The sequence below is a fragment of the Oncorhynchus kisutch genome, linkage group LG12 (assembly GCF_002021735.2).
Source record: "Oncorhynchus kisutch isolate 150728-3 linkage group LG12, Okis_V2, whole genome shotgun sequence".
NCBI classification, from domain to species: domain Eukaryota; kingdom Metazoa; phylum Chordata; class Actinopteri; order Salmoniformes; family Salmonidae; genus Oncorhynchus; species Oncorhynchus kisutch.
The window spans coordinates 21,701,858-21,726,715 of NC_034185.2; the positions used below are offsets into that span (position 1 = coordinate 21,701,858).

Below are 24,858 nucleotides of genomic sequence, written 5' to 3' on the forward strand. Positions count from 1 at the left end.
TAACCCAATGAATGGCATCGTAATGGACACTTTCCTCGCTGATGTGTGGGTTACATATAGGACACACATACAGCCTAGGCCTAGGCTACACATCAAATGTGACCTTTTAATCAATCTATTTGAAGAAATAGGCTACATCTAGGCCTAATCTAATCAAGAAAATATTATTTTGAATTTAAACATCAATTCACTGTGAATAATGCACCTTTATTGTAGGGCAGGCTCAGTCTGGTATATGAAATCACAACAGAGATGACCTGAAATAGAATATTATGTTTAAAACTAAAGCCTGCAGGTTCAAAACTCAACCTTGCCACAGGGGAGCGACTAGCGCGGCCATTCAGTGACATTATGGTCTGGCCACCCCAGCAGAGTGCAGGCTAAATCAACTAATCTGCAAACGCTTGCACATCATGGGAGTTTGTGAAACACAGCCTGTCAGAACCAAATCAAGGTCCTTGTCAGCAAAAAACTAAATGGCATCTTTATAGAGAGATGTGACTGACATGCTCCAGTCGCATGCCATCAGATCTTTTCTTTAATAAACTCATACCATCACAGACATAATCCAGTAGACAGACACAATAGACCAGAGGTCAGATACCCTCAACACATTCTGGTCCTGGAGGTGGGTTATGGTTAGCCAAAGTGTTTTTGCTTGTAAAAACATACGTCTCGGTTTACGTCGTCTATATAATCGTCAGTTACCTTTGGAGAACTGTGGGTGACAGTCAGATGTATTTTAAGCGTGCGTGCGTGTGTTTGCTGTACACATCCAACTCAAGTGTAGGCTACATGGAGGTGATGAGGGACTTGGCTTATCTCCAGTCGTATCAAACCCGTCACCACAACAGCCTATCACTTCATTACACTAATTAGACACGTTTGGACAATTAAGTGTACACTGACAACGTGTATACGATAAGGAAATTATTTTATCTCGTTACAAACACTCACTGTGTGACAGTCTGGCTAGGTTTCCATCCAACTGAGAATATTTAAAAAAAAAATCTGCATAAAGATATTTCTCACAAATGGTGTTTCTCCATCAAATGGACTTGTAGATAAAAATCTATGTGCAATGACAAAGTGCACATGAAATGCCTTTTTAAAAAGTTTTCATGTACCGAATAAAAGTGCAATGTGTTTCCATCGAATTTAACTCTACCGCGTTAAATAGCAAATGTGCCTACTCTGATCTTGGCACCTGCGCTCTAGCCAACAACTCGCAGATACAGTGTGGGTAGTCTTGTCTACATGAGATTATGGATAAGAGTGAGCATATTTGTATTTGTCAAGGGTAGTCAAGCGTCGATCATCATGTCACCAGAATAAGACCATCAATATTTATTGGAAAGGAGCATCAAGCTTACTCACCGTGCACTTTCACCACTCAGTGAAGTTCAGCACTTGTTTCATTTGTAGCCTAATAAAACTGGTTTCCCCGAGTCGTAGTGGGAGGACCACAGACCATATCATTGTGTGATTCCAAGTTTACTTCGGTATGATGGTTCTTATAATCAATATTTGCTCATAAACTGTATCCACCTCAATTTCTCACATACTACATTTTACCGACACAAAAGATCCCACATGCCGGATAAACAAATTGTTGGCATTTACACAACTGTGCCGAAAACATCCTGTTTCCATCACAGCTGTCACGATTTAAATAGTCTAGGATTTTACTTGCATAAAAACTGTGGATGGAAACGTGGCTTGTGATAAACAATCTCTGGTCATTCCTAATTGACTGCAGTGTGTTTGTCGTTATTGTACTGATCAAGATGAAAATCATTATAGTCCAGGTAGTGCAGAGAGCAGTCTGCTCTGATTGTTTTGCTTAGTGTCTGCGCCCTACGAGGCATACCGTACTGGGAATGCTGCAGCTTCAAAAGGATACCGTACTGGGAATGCTGCAGCTTCAAAAGGATACCGTACTGGGAATGCTGCAGCTTCAAAAGGATACCGTACCGGGAATGCTGCAGCTTCGAAAGGATCTGCGACAAGCAGGCTTTCATTTCCCCCTTATCCCACGACTCTACCCCAGCCTCCAATAAAAACGACACATCCCCCAACAGTGGCAGAAGAATACTATGAAAACTGCCATGGCTTCCATTCGGTTTCATCTTTAGACACAGAATAGCCGTTTTATTGTAGCACAGTGTTGTGTTTGCGTATCAAGCGATTGAAAGAAACGCCCTCGTATCTCCTCGCTTTGTGACAATACCACATGGGGAATTTTATAATCACCAACAGAGCACAAATGCATAAGGAATACTCAAGTCTTAACCACACACACGTCCTGACAATGATGTGCTTGGGAAAACACGGATGTCACTGCAACAACAACCAAGACAACGCCCCTCACTGATTAGTCCAATCAAAACTCATTAAAAGCGGGTAAATTGCCTAGCTGAAGTCAAATTCCCAGGAAATTATTTTCAAATTCCAAAGCAAAACATTTGGTTTATCCCCATATCTACTCAACCTTATGAATCACAAGTTCCTGGAATGGCTGCGTCCTGAGCACTCGGTGTCCCGCTAAACTCAAATCAGCTGATTTAGACATTCTATCAAAGTGAACGGAAGATGAACTGCATTGACTATTAGCCAGCCGCGTCAGCCTCAGAGCAGTATCCTCAGTACAGTAAGCCAGTGCACAGCTGTGGTGCAGGGCTGGGTGTGGGTGTGAGCACCACGTAGCACCTTACCGTGATCTCTCCCCTGATGTCCGACTCAGACTTTCCTTTCACCTTCCTGTGCTCTATTCCAGCTGATCAGCTTCCTGCTCTACACGCTGTGGTCATTACCACACTCAGCACCAAACTCAGGGGGACAGAGAGCCAGAGAGAAGAATGAGGCTGAGAGAGAGTGAGCCAAACGTGACAGAGAGAAATAATGGGGAGGGAGGAGGGAGAGAGTGAACGAAGGAGGCAGACCCCACCCCCGCAGTGTATGTGCCAAGAGAGGGGTTGTTGGTGGACACTAGCATTCAGGGATCTCTCTCCTCGTCAGTAGTGTCCTCTCTAGTCTCCTCAGGGGACACTCCAATCCAAAGCTAGTTTAATAACAGTCTCAAACCAGCTCTGTGTGGCAGAAGATCACTAACCACAAGCTTTAACATGCAGACCCACTGTGGTTTGATGCCCATCTAACCTAAATGACTGGAGTTTAAAGAGCCAGTCCTCAAACAAACAATCCATTTTTACACATCATTCCAGAGCGTAGACAAGAGGTAGGCCTATTCTCAGCAAAACAGAGGCAGTACAAGAATCAACAAAGTTTTAACTCTATTATTCTAATGGTGTAAGCAGGCGCTGCCCTAAATTACTTTTTGGCCAAAGCTTTATCCCAGTATTAGTGCCATCATCACACATACTTCTATTAAATGTATACTTATGCAAATGTTTTCTATTCTACTGCCATTTACTTTATGTTCTTATCTTGTATTATTTCTTGTTGTTGCATTGTCGAGAAGGAACCTGTATTTAGTTGGACGATGTATACCATGAGTATCCTGCACATACGACTAATAAAACTTGAAAACATTGGGTGACAGATGGAAGTCAGAGTCATTTCAATGTACAGTGAAACAGCTGGATCTACAGTAGACACGATAGTGGGAGTTAATAGCCATGTGTCCAACATGGTACAGTAATACACCAGAGAATGGAGCACTTTTGGAGGGGCACTCTGAAGAGTCGGTATCCTCAAAGTGTGCCCTGTGAAGGGGTCCATGCCCCAAGAGAGATCAAAGCTGTGTGTCGTGCCGAAGCCACAGCCCCATCATTGGGAAGGTCACCGCAGGATTAAACTAAGAAGAATGTCCAGACACCCCAAAGGATGAAAATACCACAGACAGAGGCTCATTTCCCCCGGGTCTCATGGCACTAAATGTACATTTTATCTGTCCTCTGAAGCCTTCGGCAACGGTATCGAAGCACACCAGGTACAGATTTCTTTTTTAGAGGTCAAACAATGAGTTTGGCTGTTAAATGGATACGGGGAAGAGCAAATAGCCACAAGTTCCAGAACTGAAGCATATATTTTGTACCACATCTAAACCAAACTTTATCTGGGATTTAGGAGAGTTGCTATAGCAACAGGAAGTTCACAGTTGTGCATGCATCTCAATGGCAGGATAAAAGCCTGTTTGAATCAATGTCGCTCTAGAGTTCAGACCAGAGTATCTGAGCGGAGCTGGAGCGGAGAAAGCCAAATTTGACTGGAGATTGGAGCGAGTTACCAAAAGGCTGGAGCGTCAGCCTCCTCACCCACTCAAATTTCACTCCAGTAGTGCTCATTTAATGAACTTCGGGCATGCCCGGCCCAGCATGCTTTTGTAGGCTACTTGTGTGCTGCTATAGCCCTTTTTTTAAAAACTATTGTCATGGAGTTTGGTAAATATTTTATTGATTTTTTTTTTTTTACTGATGATGCACATCAAGGTGATTTACAAGATGATAACCAAGAGCATGAGGGAGTGCAGTGATGTACTGTCCACAACTAAAGAATCATTGTGGAATTTGAAAAGACACATATCCCGAAAGGATGGCGGTGTAGTACGTGCACATAACAAAGAAACAAGGTGGGTAGCTAGCCAAGTGTTTCATTGTAGCAAAGTATTTCTTTTTTATATCTGATCTCTTAAAAGTTTAGTTCATTTTCATTCTATTATCAATACAATAAGGTATCACTGATTTTGGCCCAATAGGACTGACATATTAGCTCTTTCACAGAACTTTGTTTTGATAGGGTTATTTTGCATAAAAACATTTAGGCCTAGCTATAGAGAAATACAAAAACAAACTGCATCCCTACCCAGGCTGGCAGGAGTGTCCTGAAGGGCTCTGAAGGCGCAGAGGGTATCCTCTGCTGCTGCCCTGCTGTCCAGGCAACATCACATATGTGTTTCTAATAGTGAAAGGCACTATTTCACAGCCTATATGTGCAATTTAGACAAAAATGATTTAATACAACGAAATGTTGATTAAATGCTGAGCGCTTAAAATGGATAATCCGCCCCAAACTCCTATGATAGAAAGCTAGAAAACATAGGTAAACAATTTTTAAAAAGCCAAGCTTGGCAAGGAAAAAGCCACTGCTCCAGAACCGCCATAAAAAAGCCAGACTACGGTTTGCAACTGCACATGGGGACAAAGATCGTACTTTGAGAAATGTCCTCTGGACTGATGAAACAAAAATAGAACTGTTTGGCCATAATGACAATTGTTATGTTTGGAGGAAAAAGGGGGAGGGTTGCAAGCCGAAGAGCACCTTCCCAAACGTGAAGCATGGGGCTGGCAGCACCATGTTGTGGGGGTGCTTTGCTGCAGGAGGGACTGGTGCACTTCACAAAATAGATGGCAGCATGAGGACAATTATGTGGATATATTCAAGCAACATCTCAAGACAACAGTCAGGAAGTTAAAGCTTGTTCTGAAATAAGTCTTCCAAATGGACAATGACCCCCAAGCATACTTCCAAAGTTGTGGCAAAAGGGCTTAAGGACAACAAAGTCAAGGTATTGGAGTGGCCATCACAAAGCCTTGACCTCATTCCTATAGAAAATGTGTGGGCAGAACTTAAAAGGCGTGTGCTAGCAAGGAGGCCTACATACCTGACTCATTTACACCAGCTCTGTCAGGAGGAATGGGCCAAAATTCACCCAACTAATTGTGGGAATCTTGTGGAAGGCTACCTGAAACCTTTGACCCAAGTGAAACAATTTAAAGTCAATGCTACCAAATAGTAATTGAGTGTATGTAAACTTCTGACCCACTGGGAATGTGATGAGAAATAAAAGCTGAAATAAAAATCACTGTCAACTATTTATTCTGATTTCATTTCACATTCTTAAAATAAAAGTGGTGAACCTAACTGACCTATGACAGGGAAGTTTTACTAGGATTAAATGTCAGGAATTATGAAAAACTTAGTTTAAATGTAGTTGGGTACGGTGTAGGTAAACTTCCGACTTCATTGTGGTTCATATTGCTGACCAATCTGAAATCACTGTACCGAACGGGTCGCTACAAATACGTTTACCATTACAGCCCTGCAATTTATTGTTCATATGCTGCTTCATACAGCATGTACAGTAGCATATTTGCAATGAGCTTTTCTTACTGTCAAATCCTATGGTTTTAAGACTTCAAAACCAAAAAATGGTAGGTCCAGGTAGTCAAAAAATAGATGGGTATTGGGATATCCAACCACTCAACTCTGCTCACATAATCAGCAGTGTCTGAACCAGAGTAACTCCACAACATTGGGAGCGCAGCACCTCAGACTCAGTGTTTCCCAACCTTGGTCCTCAAGTACACCCAATAGTACACATTTGCTTTGTAACCCTGGACAAGCACACCTGATTCAACTTGCCAACTAAATCATCAAGCCCTCAATGAGCTGAATGAGATGTGTTCGTCAAGGGCTACAACTAAACTGTGTACTGTTGGGGGTAATCGATGAAAAGGGTTGGGAAACACTGGTGTAGAACAAATTGCTTTATTTGTTATTAAATTAGAAAATCATGTTATGAGATGCTGGAACAATTTTACTTGGATATTTCATGCAGAAGATCACATTTGTTGGTCAATGCCAGTAAAAACTCAAATATCTTCACTTACAAGTTTATCAATAATTTGATGAGCTTATCAAGACAGATTTATCCCATGTGTTAAAACCCACTTGAATGCGTATTGAGCCACCTACACCTAACCTCAATTCCCAATCTCTCTTATCTGGACATCTCCTTTGTGGTCTATGAATTCCTCCCATTGTCACCATCCATAGCTGAGGCAGTGACTGTGACCAACTTTGTCTCACGCTGCCTGCAAGTCCACAACAATATCGTGATCAATCACTGTCAGCCGCTGGGCTACTGTGTCCCACTGTCCCCTTCTGGCTGGCTCTCACAGGGCCTGGTTGAGCAGTGAAGGACTAAGCAGTAGGCTATTTATGGCTTGAAGGGAAAGATAAGAGATAAGAGTCCTAGAATTTTACAGAGAATCCATGACCATCACTGGTTTAGATAGTGTCTGAAGGGGTGATGTAGGCACCTAGAATAACTCCTCTCAGTTACATGATCTAAATTGCATTCAGGTCATCTTCAGCCACACACTGGCAGCTATCCATGCTTCTTTACCTGCTTCGGACACCAGAGAACACTGCAGCTCGTTAACAGTAACAATGAAGGGCATCAAATGTGGCTTCCTGTGTCTGCAAAGGTTCTCTTTGATTTGCAAGTGAAAGTAGTTTGTTGATGTCAAACTATACAAAGACAAGTGTTTACTGTGTTAAGTCCACCCCTAGTCGGATGGTTTAGGCTAATAGTGTATCTACACATTACATCAGAGAGAAAATTTAAATAGACAGTCGCAAGAACACATGAGCTAGAGCCTGTCTCATGACATCATACAACCAAGAGGGTAAAGCACAGAAACTCCAAGTTCAGACTTCATCATGCTGATATCAAGACCAACTTAAAACATGCCAAATATAGCATTGTGAGAGTCCCATTTTTCCCTCGCATCCTCAACTGTCCTTCCCAGAGATAAAAATAAGCTCCTGGCTGCAGCACTGCCGATTTTGCTGTGTCGAGGGACAGAAATCCAGAATCAGGGCATATCGCTTAACTCCAGCGTCAAGTTGCACTACATAAAGCCAGCAATAATACAGTGTGGTGACAGGACAGCTTTAGTTAATGGTTCCCTCCACTTGGAAGCTTTTCAGCTGTTCCTAGAACTGATGCAGCGAAGGAGGGACTCCAATACCAACACCACAATGTATAGGACACAGCCCCACAGAGATACTGGGTTGATATTAGCACACTTCCTGGCCTCCGGTTTGCCCCTGAAGCATTTGATCTCTGTTGCTCAGTGTCTGGGCTAGATTTTATTTGGCCATAGATACTCCCACTGCAGGGACCCCAGTCCAGAGAGCCAACTTCCAGCTTCAACCCCTGCTCCAGACCGGGGTGGATTTCATCAGCGTGCTCTGGGAGCCCACACATTCAAGAACGATTGCAAAACAGATTCATATTGAGCCCTTCTTCATGATGTGCATAGCTTGAATGATAGCCTTTTTCTTTTACATGAGGATCACCCCCCCCCCCCAACAAAAAGTTACTGCATTTCTCAACATCTGGGTAGGAAAACAAAAGTGTTATAATAATGGCCTGTGTCAAAATTCCAAGCATTATGCTGCCAAAAGATTTAGGCTCAAATTCCAGTCAGACATCAGATTTGAACATTCCTCTGATATTGACACACAAAACATAGCTGGCTGTTTGGGTGAAGTACAGTACATTTCGTACAGGGGCATTATCATACAGATTAAAGCAAACACAGAATGACGCCTGTTTAATCCAGACAGCTGTTGAGTCTGGTGGAGTTGTTATTGTGGATTAAAGTCTGTGGGCTGATGGACTAGTGATGTCATAGCTTTTATTCTATGGGCCCAGCCCTGGAATGGACCTCCTGAGGGAACACATCTGGGTTCTAGAGCAGTGACCACGTTCCGCCCCGGACTCCCGCCCACACACAATAGATTGGAGTCTAGAGCCAGAGGTTCTAATCCAACTCTGGGCTGGACCCCGAAAATGTAATCTCCCTCAAAGCAGAGAGAGCAGCATTATGGAGCAGCTGGGCTGGGAAAGAGTGGGGTAAAGCTAATCTAATGAATGATAACCAACCTTAACAGTGACCCTCTCACAGGCTCAACGGAGACTTGTTGAAACAATTATATAATTTCTTTGTTTATCTGTAGATTAGAGCATATCCATTACACGTGTCGAGCCTTAGGGCTACTTGAGGCTATTTTCCCAACAAACATGGGGATGAGTGGTATATGGTAGATACCTGTGAGGGTCATCTGTTGAGTAAAAATATGGATTGCATTAATCACCTGAGAAAAACAAACCATGTCCTAATCCTTGTTGACAATGTCAGCCATCTGTCACACTCAGACAAGAGTTTTGGGTAATGGAATACATCATTTTCAATTTCAACAATTTCACACTAAACTATGACAAATTTAAACCCTGATGTGTTGCACTGCAAGCCAGCCATGTGACATGATTCAGTGGTTATCTATGACACCTACTGATAACAACCCTCCAGGTTTTTGTTTTTCATCCACCAGAGTATGAGCAATGACAAATTCATTGAAATAGCACGTTGTCCTGAACAGTGAATAACTGGAAGTAAGAACATGTTTTGTCATCTGATGCAGCACTACAAGAGCAAGCACCACCATGTTGATGTCCATAGATATACATCAATGGCTGAGGGCGAAATTAAGGCGTAGTCCATAGTGCTTCCTTGCCACTGACAGGTTAAAATGGTGTCATAATGGAGGGACATTCATGTGGAGGGCTCCAGTGTGCTGTGTTTAAACAGTAAAACAGGCTGACTGTGCGCCCTAAAAGACCGCCCGTTCCCCCTTTATTCTCTCTGAATGTCTGAGTGTTCCAAATCTGAATAATACAAATCAGTTATAAATGACTATGGTCCCTCGCTAAATTCCCTTTTCATCTCCCATTAGTGTTTTGAGCCACGGAGATGAGTGTTCCCAAGGGGCCACATGGAGGTAATCTCTGCACAGGTGCACGCATGGGGGTTCCCTTGGAAACACACCACAACTTTGTTATTCTGAGAGCTTCCTTGAAAAACAAATGTATTCCCTTAAATAGGGTTCAACTTTGGTCAAGAACAAAATGAGAAACCATTCAAAAATGTAGTCAAATTGTATCTAAACGATATTTACAAATCGGGGCATTTGACAACATTGTATCACAGCTAGCTGTTTCAAAACAGTATTTTTCCTTCATCTCCATCTTTTAAAATAATGAATTTCAGCACTTCTTTACGTGACCGTTTTGAAACGCTAGGGAGGGGGAAAAGTGTTGTGTAAAAAATATATTTTTTTAAAATAGTAACAAATAATTAAGGCAGCAGTAAAATAATAGCGAGGTTAAATACAGGGGGTACTGGAACAGAGTCAATGTGCGGGGGAACCGGTTAGTTGAGGTAATATGCACATGTAGAGTTAGTGACCAATGAACACAATTGCATTTTAGCGATTTTAAATGCACAAAAATACCTTGAAGAGCACCTGAAGCCCTTTTTTTTGGAAGGCAACTGTGACCAGATGCATATCCAAATTCCTAGTCATGTGAAATCCATAGATTAGGGCCTAATTTATTTATTTCAAATTTACTGATTTCCTCATATGAATTTTAACTCAGCAAAAATCTATGAAATTGTTGCATGTTGCGTTTATATTTTACATTGATAGAAGCCACAATCCTCAATATTAAAGCTGATCTAACCCCCTAAAATGTTCCACTAGATTGACATAGGCTAATGATACTGCTGTTCGTTACTCATCTTGGTGGTTGAGGAAAACTAAAACGTGGACAGTTGTTTTAACATCTTTAAAGTGTGCATCAGAATTTGGTATGAAGGACCGCACAGCATTGCATCCTCAACTTGCATGTTCTGTTAATATGAATTAACCGAATCTAAATGAGATTTCTGTAATTCTGAGCACCGTTAGTGGACGCTCTAATCAGGTTATGTACCCAATGCATATGGTCCTGCAGATTTCTCAACTGTCAGGTAAATTAAAATGTTGCCGGTCAAATGTCCGGTGCCACATTTTACAAACGGACACCCTGATATATAAGTGATGGCTTTGAAGAAAATTAAGTTTAGGCAAGGCTTTTTTTCTCCTCTTCTAGTTTGTCAGCCTACTACATAGGGCTGGGAATGGCCAGGGACCTTGCGATACGATATCACGATACGTAGATGCTGATACAATATTTATTGCGATTCTCAAGATTCTGTCTTGTGGTTAGATACTGTGACTTCATTTAGAATCGATGTTCCAAACATATTGTTCACCACGCCTGCTACAGAGGGACAAGAGAGCCATGAGAAAACTTGTTTTGCTCAATCATGGAAATAAAAATATTGGGGGCAAAAAAATGGTCTCCCTATTTTAAAAAAAGTTAATGGAAAAAGGGTGTTTTGGTGCAGGTACTGCCAACTAGCACAAAAAAAGATATATAAAAAAGAAAATAAGATACACTTTCAAAAATACTACATCACTACGGTGATATAAATAATTTAAAATAAAATCAGGTGTTTAGACTTGTTCTTGGCTCTGATGACAGTAAATCACCAAACTGAAAAATGTTCCCATGATCCGTTTTAATATACACTTACCTCCTCACCAGCAGTCCTTGCGGGAAATCGCTGTTTTTTGGCAAGACAAAGTATTCGTTACACTCAAATAAAGTGTGTGACTGCACAGGAGGACCGTAGCAGAGCAGCAGCCTGTTCCGCCAGGCCAGCTCTTAATCGTCATAGTTAGGGGCCATGTTTGTTTTCCAGAGAAGGAGCCATCAGCACCTCCTGCAATCTGCCCTAAACAGCCCTGTGAACTTTGTCCCCGCGGAGTAGGCCTGGGGTAACAGGAAGTCTGACGTGGTGACAAACTCCATCCGTCCCATTCAGGCCTGGCCGTTTCCTCAGTCTCATCCGCTAATCCCCATTCCTTTATCTCTCCCTCTCCAGCATGAACACAAGGGCATTTTTGTCTCACTAAAGGGTATGGAAAACTGAACTCCGCAGTTTAAAGAACATCCTCATGGTGTGATTTACTTTATCATGGCTTATGGGGAGTCCAAGCGGTGTTTACCTTTTGAAGGCAATTCAAAAGCTTTCTTTTGACACACAAACTCACAATTCCACACTACTTAAACAAATCCTTCAGCAGCTTAAATCAGGCTCCTTAGAATAATCAATCCAGCTAAATCTGTGGGCTAATAAGAGCGGTCAATAACTTCCATCTATTTCTCTTTAGCTGGGGTGAAAAAGATAGCGGTCCAAAATAGACTTATGGGCAATAGCCTCATCGGTTTACTAAACCGATCTGCTAATAGTGGATTAAAGATCTTGAGGATCCTCCGTTTGGCACGGGCTACTTGTGGTGGTGGAGGATACAACAAGGGGCTGTGAACACGGCTTCAATTAGTATTCCACGGTGGGGACGGACACATTTCAGACAGCCAGAGACGACCCTCGGAAGGAGTCTTTGCTGTGATAGTCACTGGAATTCCCCATACAGAAGCGTAAATCAGTGGCGCAGACATTTTCCTGATGGGAAAAGTGGGAAGCGACAGGGCATTCTCATGATTTTCCAGTGCTGCTGCCCCAGTAACCAGAAGTAGAGCGGCTGCACTGCCTAAATATCTTGTTTACACAGCTTGGGGTTTCGTCACTGCTTCACCATCCTGCAGGACACCCAGCAGGAGACACTGATATGTAGACTACACCAACATACTTTTGGTCATGTACTGTGTGTGTGAGATATAGATATATATATATTTTTTTAAACACCGTCAAACATACCATTCCAAAATCAGGGGCATTAATATAGAGTTGGTCCCCTTTGCGGATATAACAACCTCCAGTCTTCTGGGAGAAGAGAGCAAGAGCATTGGTGAGATCGGGCGATTAGAGCTTGCTCGCAGTCAGCCTTCCAATTAATTCCAAAGGTGTTTGATGGGGTTGAGGTCAGGGCTCTGTGCAGGCCAGTCAAGTTCTTCCAGACTAATCTCAACAAACTATTTCTGTATGAACCTCATTTTGTGCACAGGGTCATTATCATGCTGAAACAGGAAAGGACCTTCCCCAAACTGTTGCCACAAAGTTGGAAGCACAGAATCGTCTAGAATGTCATTGTATGCTGTAATGTTAAGATTTTCCTTCCCTGGAACTAAGGGGCAAAGCCCGAACCATGAAAAACAGCCACCATTTTTCCTCCTCCACCAAACTTTACAGTTGCCACAATGGACTCGGGCAGGTAGCCTTCTCCTGGCATCGGCCAAACCCAGATGTCCGTCGGTCTGCCAGAGGGAGAAGCGTGATTCATCACTCTAGAATATGCAAAAATACAACAAAAAGCATTCACTGTGAAAGTTGATTGGCCTACATGTAGACTATTCATATGTTATTTATGCACTGCAATTAGTTCAATTTATCAAATCAGTTACTGTTTTCTTGCTCAAACCGCGAGCAACACATACTCTTTCTACCATATCGGTTACATGATTTATGTAAGATACGTTTTTTGACTGAACTTTGGTGGAGCGCTGCAGAGACGAGTCTCTCCAACAGCACCCTGGAGAGGCGCGCTGGGAACGGACAAGCAAATATTTTGTGCCCCTGCCTTTGTTGATGTGGGCACTGCTTATCAAAGGGCGGCATCAGCGCTCACTTAAAAAGCCCATACCGCACTGGTTGAGAGAAATCATCATTGTTTTTGGGCAGAATGTGAGGTTGTGTGCGCTGTTGGTAGCGAGTCTTGATCAGTTTAGCTCAGAAAATGCCGCCCTAGTTGGCCGCCTAATGAACGGGCAGGCCGTGCCTAAGGCACATCAATAAATTAGCTATAACAAATTCAACACCGTAACGGCAAAATGGATGCAGAGTACATGAAAAATAAATATTAAACTATTGAGTTTATAGGTTGCTCAGGTAAAGGGGAAGTCAGATGTGTGGAATAAATGTGACTATTTGTGGAGAATGCTGAAGATCAAGAATAGACTGAATATTGTGTGTGTTGTCAAACAAGTACTGTATAGATTAGAGGAAATCAGGGCCAATTTCAAGTTCTCATAACAATTGGAAGAATGTTTTTTTGGACAACGATTTGGATTTTCTTTACACCTTTATTTAACTAGGCAAGTCAGTTAAGAACACATTCTTATTTTCAATGACGGCCTAGGAATGGTGGGTTAACTGCCTTGTTCAGGGGCAGGACGACAGATTTTTACCTTGTCAGTTCGGGGATTCAATCTTGCAACCTTACAGTTGACTAGTCCAACGCTCTAACCACCTGCCTCTCATTGCACTCCACGAGGAGCCTGCCTGTTACACAAATGCAGTAGGAAGCCAAGGTAAGTTGCTAGCTAGCATTAAACTTATCTTATAAAAATAAATAAATCATAATCACTAGTTACCTACACATGGTTGACGATATTACTAGATATTTTCTATAGTGTCCTGCGTTGCATATAATCAATGCAACGCATTGCGAAAAAAAGCACAATCGTTGCACGACTGTACCTAACCATAAACACCAATGCCTTTAACTTCTTGGTGACAGGGTGCAGTATTTTCACGTCCGGATGAAATGCATGCCCAAATTCAACTGCCTGCTACTCATCCCCAGAAGATAAGATATGCAGATATTATTAGTAGATTATTAGTAGATTGGATAGAAAACACTGAAGTTTCTAAAACTGTTTCAATCATGTCTGAGTAAAACAGAACTTATTTTGCAGGCGAAACCCCGAGGACAAACCATTCAGATTTTTTTTAAATTTGAGGTCACTTTTTTCAATGATGTTTCATTGGGAATCCAGATTTCTAAAGGGACCTTCTTGCAGTTTCTACCGCTTCCACCGGATGTCACCAGTCTTTAGAAATTGGTTGAGGTTATTCCTTTGTGTAATGAAGAAGTACGGCCATCTTGAACGAGGGTCGCTTGAAGTGTACTGTTAGATAGAGGCGCGTGACCAGAAAGGTAGTGTCAGTTTGTTTTCTTCATGTTTTGAACACAGATCATCCAGTCTTCAATTTTAGCGATTATTAACTTTTTTTTAAATAACTAAAGTTGTATTACAAAAGTAGTTTGAAATGTTTTGGTAAAGTTAACAGGTAACTTTCCTATATTTTGTAGTCACGTTGCGCAAGTTGGAACCGGTGTTTTTCTGGATCAAACGCGCAAAATAAATCGACATTTTGGATATATATCAACGGCATTTATTGAACAAAAGGACAATTTGTGATCTTTATGGGACATATTGGAGTGCCAACAGAAGAAGCTCGTCAAAGGTAAGGCATGATTTATATTTTTATTTCTGCGTTTTGTGTTGCGCCTGCAGGGTTGAAATGTTTTCACTTTTGTTTACGGAGGTGCTATCCTCAGATAATAGCATTGTTTGCTTTTGCCGAAAAGCCTTTTTGAAATCTGACATGTTGGCTGGATTCACAACACGTGTAGCTTTAATTTGGTATCTTACATGTGTGATTTCATGAAAGTTCGATTTTTATAGGAATTTGGCACTCTGCATTCTCTCTGGCTTTTGGCCAGGTGGGATGCGTCCCATATCCCAGAGACGTTAGATCAATACACAGAAGTATATATTTTTAAACCTGCATATTTAGCTAAAAGAAATCCAGGTTAGCAGGCAATATTAACCAGGTGAAATTGTGTCACTTCTCGTGTTCATTGCACGCAGAGTCAGGGTATATGCAACCGTTTGGGCAGCCTGGCTCACTGCAAACTAATTTGCCTGAATTTTACATAATTATGACATAACATTGAAGGTTGTACAATGTAACAGGAATATTTAGACTTAGGGATGCTACCCGTTAAATAAAATACGGAACGGTTCCGTATTTCACTGAAATAAACGTTTTGTTTTCGAAATGATAGTTTCCGGATTCGACCATATTAATGACCAAAGGCTCGTATTTGTGTGTTATTGTTATAATTAAGTATATGATTTGATAGAGCAGTCTGACTGAGCAGTGGTAGGCAGCAGCAGGCTCGTAAGCATTCATTCAAACAGCACTTCCCTGTGCTTCAAGCATTGTGCTGTTTATGACTTCAAGCCTATCAACTCCGGAGATTAGGCTGGTGTAACCGATGTGAAATGGCTAGCTAGTTAGCGGGGTGCGCGCTAATAGAGTTTCAAACATCACTCGCTCGGAGACTTGGAGTGGTTGTTCCCCTTGCTCTGCATGGGTAACGTTGCTTCGAGGGTGTCTTGTCAATGTGTTCCTGGTTCGAGCCCAGGTTGGGGCGAGGAGAGGGACGGAAGCTATACTGTTACACTGGCAATACTAAAGTGCCTATAAGAACATCCGTCAAAGGTATATAAAATACAAATCGTATAGAGAGAAATAGTCCTATAATAACTACAACCTAAAACTTCTTACCTGGGAATATTGAAGACTCATGTTAAAAGGAACAACCAGCTTTCATATGTTCTCATGTTCTGAGCAAGGAACTTAAGCGTTAGCTTTCTTACATGGCACATATTGCACTTTTACTTTCTTCTCCAACACTTAAACCAAATTGAACATGTTTCATTGTTTATTTGAGGCTAAATTGATTTTATTGATGTATTAAGTTCAAATAAGTTTTCATTCAGTAGATGTAATTGTCATTATTACAAATAAATAAAATGTTTTAAAAAATATTTTATTTAAAAATAAATAGGGCCGGTTAATCGGTATCTGCTTTTTTGGTCCTCCAATAATTGGTATCAGCATTGAAAAATCATAATCGGTCGACCTCTACCGTGGACAGCAACCGCTTTCCAACGAGAGAAAAACATTTGTTATTTATTCGAAAATATTATTTTTATTAGTATTGCACCATTGTTCTTATGTAATATAACCATATACAATTTCAGTAGCACGTCTTAGACTGATGGACTGTGCCATCCCCACGGCCTCCACAACGGATCAGTCCACTCAGACAGGCGTCTTGTACGGCGATTTTGAGATACTGCTTGACTAAAGAAATCTTGGTCGACCAACAGCCTATCGACCAAACAATTGACCAGATGATTAAATGGGGTCAGCCCTACCGAGGACAGGCACTTTTCACACGCTATGGGCTTCAGCACTCAGTGGTCCCATTCTGTGAGCTTGTGTAGCCTACCACTTCACTGCTGAGCCTTTGTTGCACCTAAATGTTTCCACTTCACAATAACAGTTGTTAGCTGAAGAGATCCATCGGCCAATTTCTTAGGCCACTATACCTATTTTGCCAATTGGACTGGACCCCTTAGCTACATGGAACCCTATTAATTCATCATGACTGGTCCATCGACGTAACCACACGAGGAGGCTGTAACACAATTGCGCCGTCGCGACGTCCCTAAGGCCCTTCTGCTAGCTTGCTAACTGTCTGAATCTCAGTATCTCCAGCCAGTCTAACTACTCACTGGACCCCTATGATCACTCGGCTACGCATGCCTCTCCCCAATATCAATATGACTTGTCCATTGCTGTTCTGGTTTGTGATTGTCTTATTTCACTGTAGAGCCTCCAGCCCTGCTCAATATGTCTAGCCAACACTTTAGTTCCACCTCCCACACATGCGGTGACATCAGCTGGTTTAAATGTTTCAAGAGACAATATCTCTAATCATCACTTAATGTCTAGGTTTACCTTCAAATAAATGTATTCACAACCTACCATACCTTTATCTGTACATTATGCCTTGAATCTATTCTATCGCGCCCAGAAACCTGCTCCTTTTACTCGGTTCCGAACGCACTAGACAACCAGTTCTTTTAGCCTTAAGCCGTACCCTTATCCTACTCTGGTGATGTAGAGGTTAATCCAGGCCCTGCAGTGCCTAGCTCTACTCCTATTCCCCAGGTGCTCTCATTTGTTGACTTCTGTAACCGTAAAAGCCTTGGTTTCATGCATGTCAACATTAGAAGCCTCCTCCCTAAGTATGTTTTATTCACTGCTTTAGCCCACTCTGCCAACCCGGATGTCCTAGCCGTGTCTAAATACTGGCTTAGGAAGACCCCAAAAACCCCTGAAATTTCCATCCCTAACATTTTCCGACAAGATAGAACTGCCAAAGGGGGCGGAGTTGCAATCAACTGCAGAGATAGTAAGCCTGCAGAATTCTGTCTATCCAGGTCTGTGCCCAAATAATTTGAGGTTCTACTTCTAAAAATGCACCTTTCCAGAAACAAGTCTCTCACTGTTGCCACTTGCTATAGACCACCCTCTGCCCCCAGCTGTGCCCTGGACACCATATGTGAATTGATTGACCCCCCCCCCCCCCCCCCCATCTATCGTCACATACTGCTAGGTGACCTAAACTGGGACATGCAACTTCTTGACACTACCCAGCCATTAAGCGGGATAATTGTCATCAGCAACCACTGAATAGCATAGCGCCTCAGTCAAATAATATTACAAAAAATATTCATATTCATGAAATCACAAGTGCAATATTGCAATACACAGCTCAGCCTTTTGTCAATCCACCTGTAGTCTCAGATTTTGAAATTATGCTTTACAGCGAAAGCAATCCAAGCGTTTGTGTAAGTTTATTGATCGCATGACAAAACATTAAGTACACTTAGCATCAGGTAGCTTGGTCACGCAAATAAGAAAAGCAATCAAATTAATCGTTTACCTTTGATGATCTTTGGATGTTTTCACTCACGAGACTCCCAGTTACACAACAAATGTTCCTTTTGTTCCATAAAGATTATTTTTATATCCAAAATACCTCCATTTGTTTGGCGCATTATGTTCAGAAATCCACAGGAAAGAGCGGTTACGACAACGCAGACAAATTCCAAATAATATCCGTAATGTCTACAGAAACATGTCAAACGTTTTTTTATAATCAATCCTCAGGTTTCTAAAATATATAATCGATAATATATCAACCACTAATGTCTTTCACAGTAGGAGAGGGAAAAGCAATACCTATCCAAAGTCTGTTGCGCGAGCAAAACTCATGTGACCACTTGACACGATGTTATCGTTCTGGCTCATTTTTCAAAATAAATGCCTGAAACTATGTCTGAAGACTGTTGACAATTTGAGGAAGCGATAGGAAAAGGAATCTGGTTGATATCCCTTTAAATTGAGCAATGGGAGGTTATGGAACATGGAGTTTTCAAAATAGAAGCCACTTCCTGGTTTGATTTTTCTCAGGATTTCGCCTGCAATATCAGTTCTGTTATACTCACAGACAATATTTTGACAGTTTTGGAAACTTGTGTTTTCTATCCTAATCTGTCAATTATATGCATATTCTAGCATCTGGTCCTGAGAAATAGGCCGTTTACTTTGGGAACATTATTTTTCCAAACATAAAAATAGTGCCCCCTAGCTTCAAGAGGTTAACACCCCGGCCATCCTAGAATCTAAGCTTGATGCCTTCAATCTCACACAAATCAGCAATGAACCTACCAGGTACAACCACAAATCTGTAAACATGAGCACCCTCATAGATATCATCCTAACCAACTTGCCCTCCAAATACACCTATGCTGTTTTCAACCAAGATCTCAGCAATCACTGCCTCATTGCCTGCATCTGTAATGTGTCTGCGGTCAAACGACCACCCCTCAATGTCAAACGCTCCCTAAAACACTTCGGCGAGCAGGCATTTCTAATAGACCTGGCCCAGGTATCCTGGAAGGATATTGACCTCATTCCGTCAGTAGAGGATGCCTGGTTATTCTTTAAAAGTGCCTTCATCACCATAAATAAGCAAGCCCCATACAAATAAAAAAATAGAACCAGGAACAGATATAGCCCTTGGTTCACTCCAGACCTGACTGCCCTTTACCAGCACAAAAACATCCTGTGGCGTCCTGCACATTTAATGCATCCTGCATTAGCATCAAATAGCCCCCGCGATATGCAACTTTTGATGGAAGTTTGGAACCACTATACACAGGCTGAGGCTAGCTTTTTCAAAACAGAAATGTTCATCCTGTAGCACAAACGCAAAAAAGTTCTGGGACACTGTAAAGTCCATGGAGAATAAGAGCACCTCCCAGCTGCCCACTGCACTGAGGCTAGGAAACTCACCACCAATAAATCCACTATAATTGAGAATTTCAATAAGTATTTTTCTACAGCTGGCCATGTTTTCCACCTGGCTACCCCTACTCCGGTCAACAGCCCTGTACCCCCCACAGCAACTCACCCAAGCCTCCCCCACCCAAATCCAGATAGCTGATGTTCTGAAAGAGAGAGGCAAAATCTGGACCCTGTTTCTAAAAAAAAATTGCCACCAAAATTATTGCAACCCCTATTACTAGCCTGTTCAACCTCTTTCGTATCATCGGAGATTCCCAAAGATTGGAAAGGTACTTCTCTGATAGAGTTCAGTGTGTCAAATCGGAGGGCCTGTTGTCCGGACCTCTGGCAGTCTATGGGGGTGCCACAGGGTTCAATTCTCTGGCCGACTCTTTTCTCCGTGTTGACCAGGGAACTCTAGCAGGGCAGAAATTTTACAAACTGACTTGTTGGAAACTTGACATCCTACTGCCAATGATTGTCTATGAAGATTGCATGGCTGTGTGCTCGATTTTATACTCTCATTTGCAACAGGTGTGGCTGAACTAGTCAAATCCACTCATTTGAAGGGGTGTCCACATACTTGTGGACAGAGGGCTTCAGAGGAGCATATAACAAGGAGGGATTGAAGAACACCTGTGCCCCAGCCTTCACTACTTGTGCAAATTCAAAAGCTGTATCACTAAACCAATGTTTCCCAACATTGAAACCTACATCTAAAGACACATATAAATAAATCTTGCAGCAAAATCCCTTACCATAGGGCAAAAGACTAGTGTAAATCCACAACTAGAAATGCAACACAAATTGGAACTCAACGTCCCAGGGGTGCTGTAAATTTGTAAAGAATGCAACTTTATTTTTTCTAAGACAAATGTGCCTAGATTCCAAGACAAGTATAATTTGATTCAAATTACCTCTGCCTTACTGACATGGAAAGCCCTTGCTGCAAAATTGGACTCCTGCAGATAATCTCTTTTTAACTATGTTTGGGAGGGTGCCAAGCCACAGGCATCCAATTAAGGGGAACATTTATTTTTCCCCCTGTGCTGTTTCAAAGCAGGACACTTGCTAGGAGATGGCAAACTCCCCCTTTCGTCAGTAATGAGCAGAAAATTGCATTTATTGTGCCATTCAAAGGGCTGGTAGTGCAGCTTCTGAGATAAGCTGCAACATGGTGGCTTACTAAGAGCGCAAGTAATTTCTGGTCACAGTTGAATTTTGTTTAGCTCCATCTATGAACCCAACTTGTTGCAAACAAGTATAGTTGAGAGAATTGTATGGAGCTTTGAAGGTGACGGAATCAAAAGCCTTGTCTTGGATTGGAAAGGTCATGTTAGAAAAATGCTCAATATGAAACTGAGAATCAACAGAGTTGGTGTTACACAGAGTTTGTAATCTTTATTTGTTGAGTGATTCCATAAGAGCCTAAACCACTGACAATCCCTGTGGAAAAACAGTGGCCAAGGCAGGATGTCGGGAACACAGTACTCTAAAAGCGGGATGTTCCCATAACCCTTCCGAATGGTTAAGCAATCTCTCACAGTCCGCAGCAGAATTAGGAGACTGAGTGACACGTAGAGTGGTCTGTTCCAACAGGAAGCTCACCACAAGACCCAATGTTGGAGTAAATCCCCACCTCCCTTTTGTCCAATCAGAATCTGAGGTACTTACCTGTAGTGACAGTATGAGTTTGACAATTCAGAGCTCTGGTATGTCTTTCTCTTTTGCAACAATTTAGAATTGGCATATCAGTGTTTGATCTGACAGCTGGCAATGGTGCCAATATGGAGCATTTGAATGGTTAGTGAGATTACTCAGAAAGTAAAGTTGAAAGCCTGTTCAACAGGGGTCTTTGAGTACACAGGGGTCATACTGAATGCTACAACACAGATAAGTCCAAACACCACTAACAAGTGGGGGGGCAGGATCAGTGGAGAGGACTGCACACATGACTACACAATGTCCTTGATGGTAAAGTACACAGAAGAGGGAGCACATTTACAGTCCTTCTGAGGTACTGAACAGAGGAAAGGGGACAGTTACCACCTCATACCATCTTGATGCAACTTGAAAGAAACTCATGCTCTTCACCTGAGGTAGTCTAACAAACACCCTATGCTGTAGCTTTTCGCTCACCCTCCCATACACTACAGAGACGTTTCAACCTCAAAGCTAATGGACCATGAGCTAAGTGTTAACCCACAGTCACAGGCTAAATCCTATAGAGCATGATTCCAGTTAAAATGTCTATATACTCAAAGACATACAGTACCAGTCAAAAGTTGACACCAACTCATTCAAGGATCTTCCTGTATTTTTACAATTTTCTACATTGTAGAATCATAGTGAAGACAAAACTGTCATGTCGTAAAAAAAAACTGATTGAATCAAAGTAGCCCCCCTTTGCCTTGATGACAGCTTTGCACACACCTGGCATTCTCTCAACCAGCTTCATGAGGTAGTCACCTGGAATGCATTTCAATTAAAAAGGCTTGGCCTTCCTATGAAGTTTTTCCTAGCCACCGTGCTTCTACACCTGCATTGCTTGCTGTTTGGGGTTTTAGGCTGGATATCTGTACAGCACTTTGTGACATCAGCTGATGTAAGAAGGGCTTTAGAAATCAATTTGATTTAGCTCCACAATGAGATTGCCAGCTTAGTGAAGTCTGCCACAAGCACAGTGTAGTCAGCTCAGCTATCCCCATTGAGACAGTGTGTGTCAATTTAAATAAATAAAAGCCTGCGTTTTCATCATGAAATCTATGCCGCCTACTCAACCACTTCTTATAGCTACTGTTTACAGGCCTCCTGGGCCATATACAGCGTTGCTCACTGAGTTCCCATCGGACCTTGTAGTCATGGCAAATATTTTCCTTTTTGGTGACTTCAATATTCACATGGAAAAGTCCAGACCCACTCCAAAATGTTTTTGGAGCCATCATCAACTCAGTGGGTTTTGTCCTACATGTCTCTGGACCTACCTCACTGCCACAGTCATACTCTGGACCTAGTTGTGTCCTGTGGAATAAATATTGTGGATCTTAATGTTTTTCCTCAATCCTGGACTAATCGTACCACCATTTTATGTTTGCAACCAAGTCTGCCCAGATCCCAACCCAGGATCAGCAAAAGCTGTGCTACAAATTTTGGGACAACCAAAAGATTCTTTGATGCCCTTCCAGACTCCCCCAATCTATCCAAGGACATCGGAGTACATACATTTTTTTATAATAAATATAGGTTAACCATCTAACTGAGGAACTTAATTTAACCTTGTGTGATACCCTAGATGCAGTCGCACCCCTAAAAACAAAAAAAACATTTGTCATAAGAAACTAGCTCCCTGGTATACAGAAAATACCCGAGCCCTGAAGCAAGCTTGCAGAAAATTGGAACGGAAATGGGGCTACACCAAACTGGAAGTCTTTTCCTACTAGCTTGGAAAGACAGTACTGTGAAGTATCGAAGAGCCCTCACTGCTGCTCGATCATCCTATTTTTACAACCTAATTGAGGAGAATAAGAACAATCCAAAATGTATGTTTGATACTGTCACAAAGCTAACTAAAAAGCATTCCCCAAGAAAGGATGGCTTTCACTTCAGCAGTGAGAAATTAACTTCTTTGATGAAAAGATCATGATCATTAGAAAGCAAATGACAGACTCCTCTTTAAATCTGCATATTTCTTTAAAGCTCAGTTGTCCTGAGTCTGCACAACACTGCCAGGTCCTAGGATAAAGGGAGACACGCAAGTTGTTTAATCCTATAGCTCTTGACATATTCATGAAAATAGTAATGGCCTCTAATCCTTCAAGCTGCATACTGGACCCTATTCCAACTAAACTACTGAAAGAGCTGCTTCCTGTGCTTGGCCCTCCTATGTTGAACATAATAAATGGCTACCTATCCACCAGCTGTGTTCCAAACTCACTAAAAGTAGCAGTAATACAGCCTCTTGAAAAATCCAAATCTTGACCAAGATTTATTTTTTATTTTTTAAATGCTGGCCTATATCGAATCTCCCATTCCTCTCAATATGCCTTCCTGAACACAAATAATGTATACAAAACGCTTCAGTCTGGTTTTAGACTCCATCATAGCACTGAGACGTACGACCTTCGTGAGTGCAGTTACCTTTTAACGGCGTCAGACGAAGGCTCTGCATCTGTCCTCGTGCTCCTAGACCTTAGTGCTGCTTTTGATACCATTGACAAACCCAAATTGGTCTACACAGAAAGGTTCTGACCTGGTTTAGATCTTATCTGTCAGAAAGATATGAGTTTGTTTCTGAATGGTTTGTCCTCTGACAAATCAACTGTAAATTTCAGTGTTCCTCAAGGTTCCATTTTAGGACTTCTATTGTTTACACTATACATCTCCTCTTGGTGACATCATTCGGAAATAATATTAACTTTCACTGCTATGGGGACAACACACAGCTGAACATTTCGATGAAACGTGGTGAAGCATCAAAATTGCCTTTCCCTCGAAACCTGTGTTTCAGACATAAGGAAGAGGATGGTGGCATTTTGTCACTTCTAGATTAGACTACTGCAATGCTCTACTCTCTGGCTACCCAGTTAAAGCACAAATAAACATCAGTCAATGCTCAACATGGCTGCTAAAATCCTGACTAGAACAAAAAAAAACATGTGATCACATTACTCCAGTGGTAGCCTCTCTACACTGGCTTCCTGTTAACTTCTTTGGGACAGGGGGTGGTATTTTGTCGTCCGGATGAAAAGCGTGCCCAAAGTAGACTACCTACTACTCAGGCGCAGACGCTAGGATATGCATATAATTGGTAGATTTGGATTTTCTAAAAATGTTAAAATAATGTCTGAGTATAACAGAACTGAAATGGCAGGCAAAACACAGAGGACAAATCACCCCCCCCCCCCAAAAAAAAAGTCATCCTACCACTGATTTCAATGGCTGGCACTTTTATAATAGGGCAAAATCATGCCTGATTGCAGTTCCTAGGCGTTCCACTAGATGTCAAGTCTTTAGAAAGAGTTTCAGGCTGGTTTTTTGAAAAATGAGACAGAAATTGTAGTTTTTCTAGGTGGCTCCCATTTTGGCTGCAGTGTTTCCAAGTGCATGAATGAGAGCGCATTCTTTGGTATTTTTCTCCAGTAAAGACAAAGATTCTACGTCTTAAATGTTTATTTGCGTATTCGGGTACCTAAGGTTT

At 41.8% G+C, this 24,858-nt stretch overlaps 1 protein-coding gene across 17 annotated transcripts in view; it reads right to left on the reverse strand.

Annotated features, from left to right (window-relative positions):
- The window catches only part of LOC109900699 (protein 4.1-like), a 95,129-nt gene that overhangs the window by 62,451 nt on the left and 7,820 nt on the right, over window positions 1-24,858 (reverse strand). For 2 of the 17 annotated variants that reach the window (XM_031837103.1, XM_020496446.2), the window contains exon 1: window positions 2,715-2,865. The exons of 13 other annotated variants lie outside the window; for them this stretch is intronic. The gene's annotated coding sequence lies outside the window, so the exon portion shown is untranslated. Of the gene's footprint in view, window positions 1-2,714; window positions 2,888-12,422; window positions 12,597-24,858 lie in introns of those variants that run through there. 2 more of the 17 variants (XM_031837102.1, XM_031837105.1) reach the window with 2 other exon arrangements.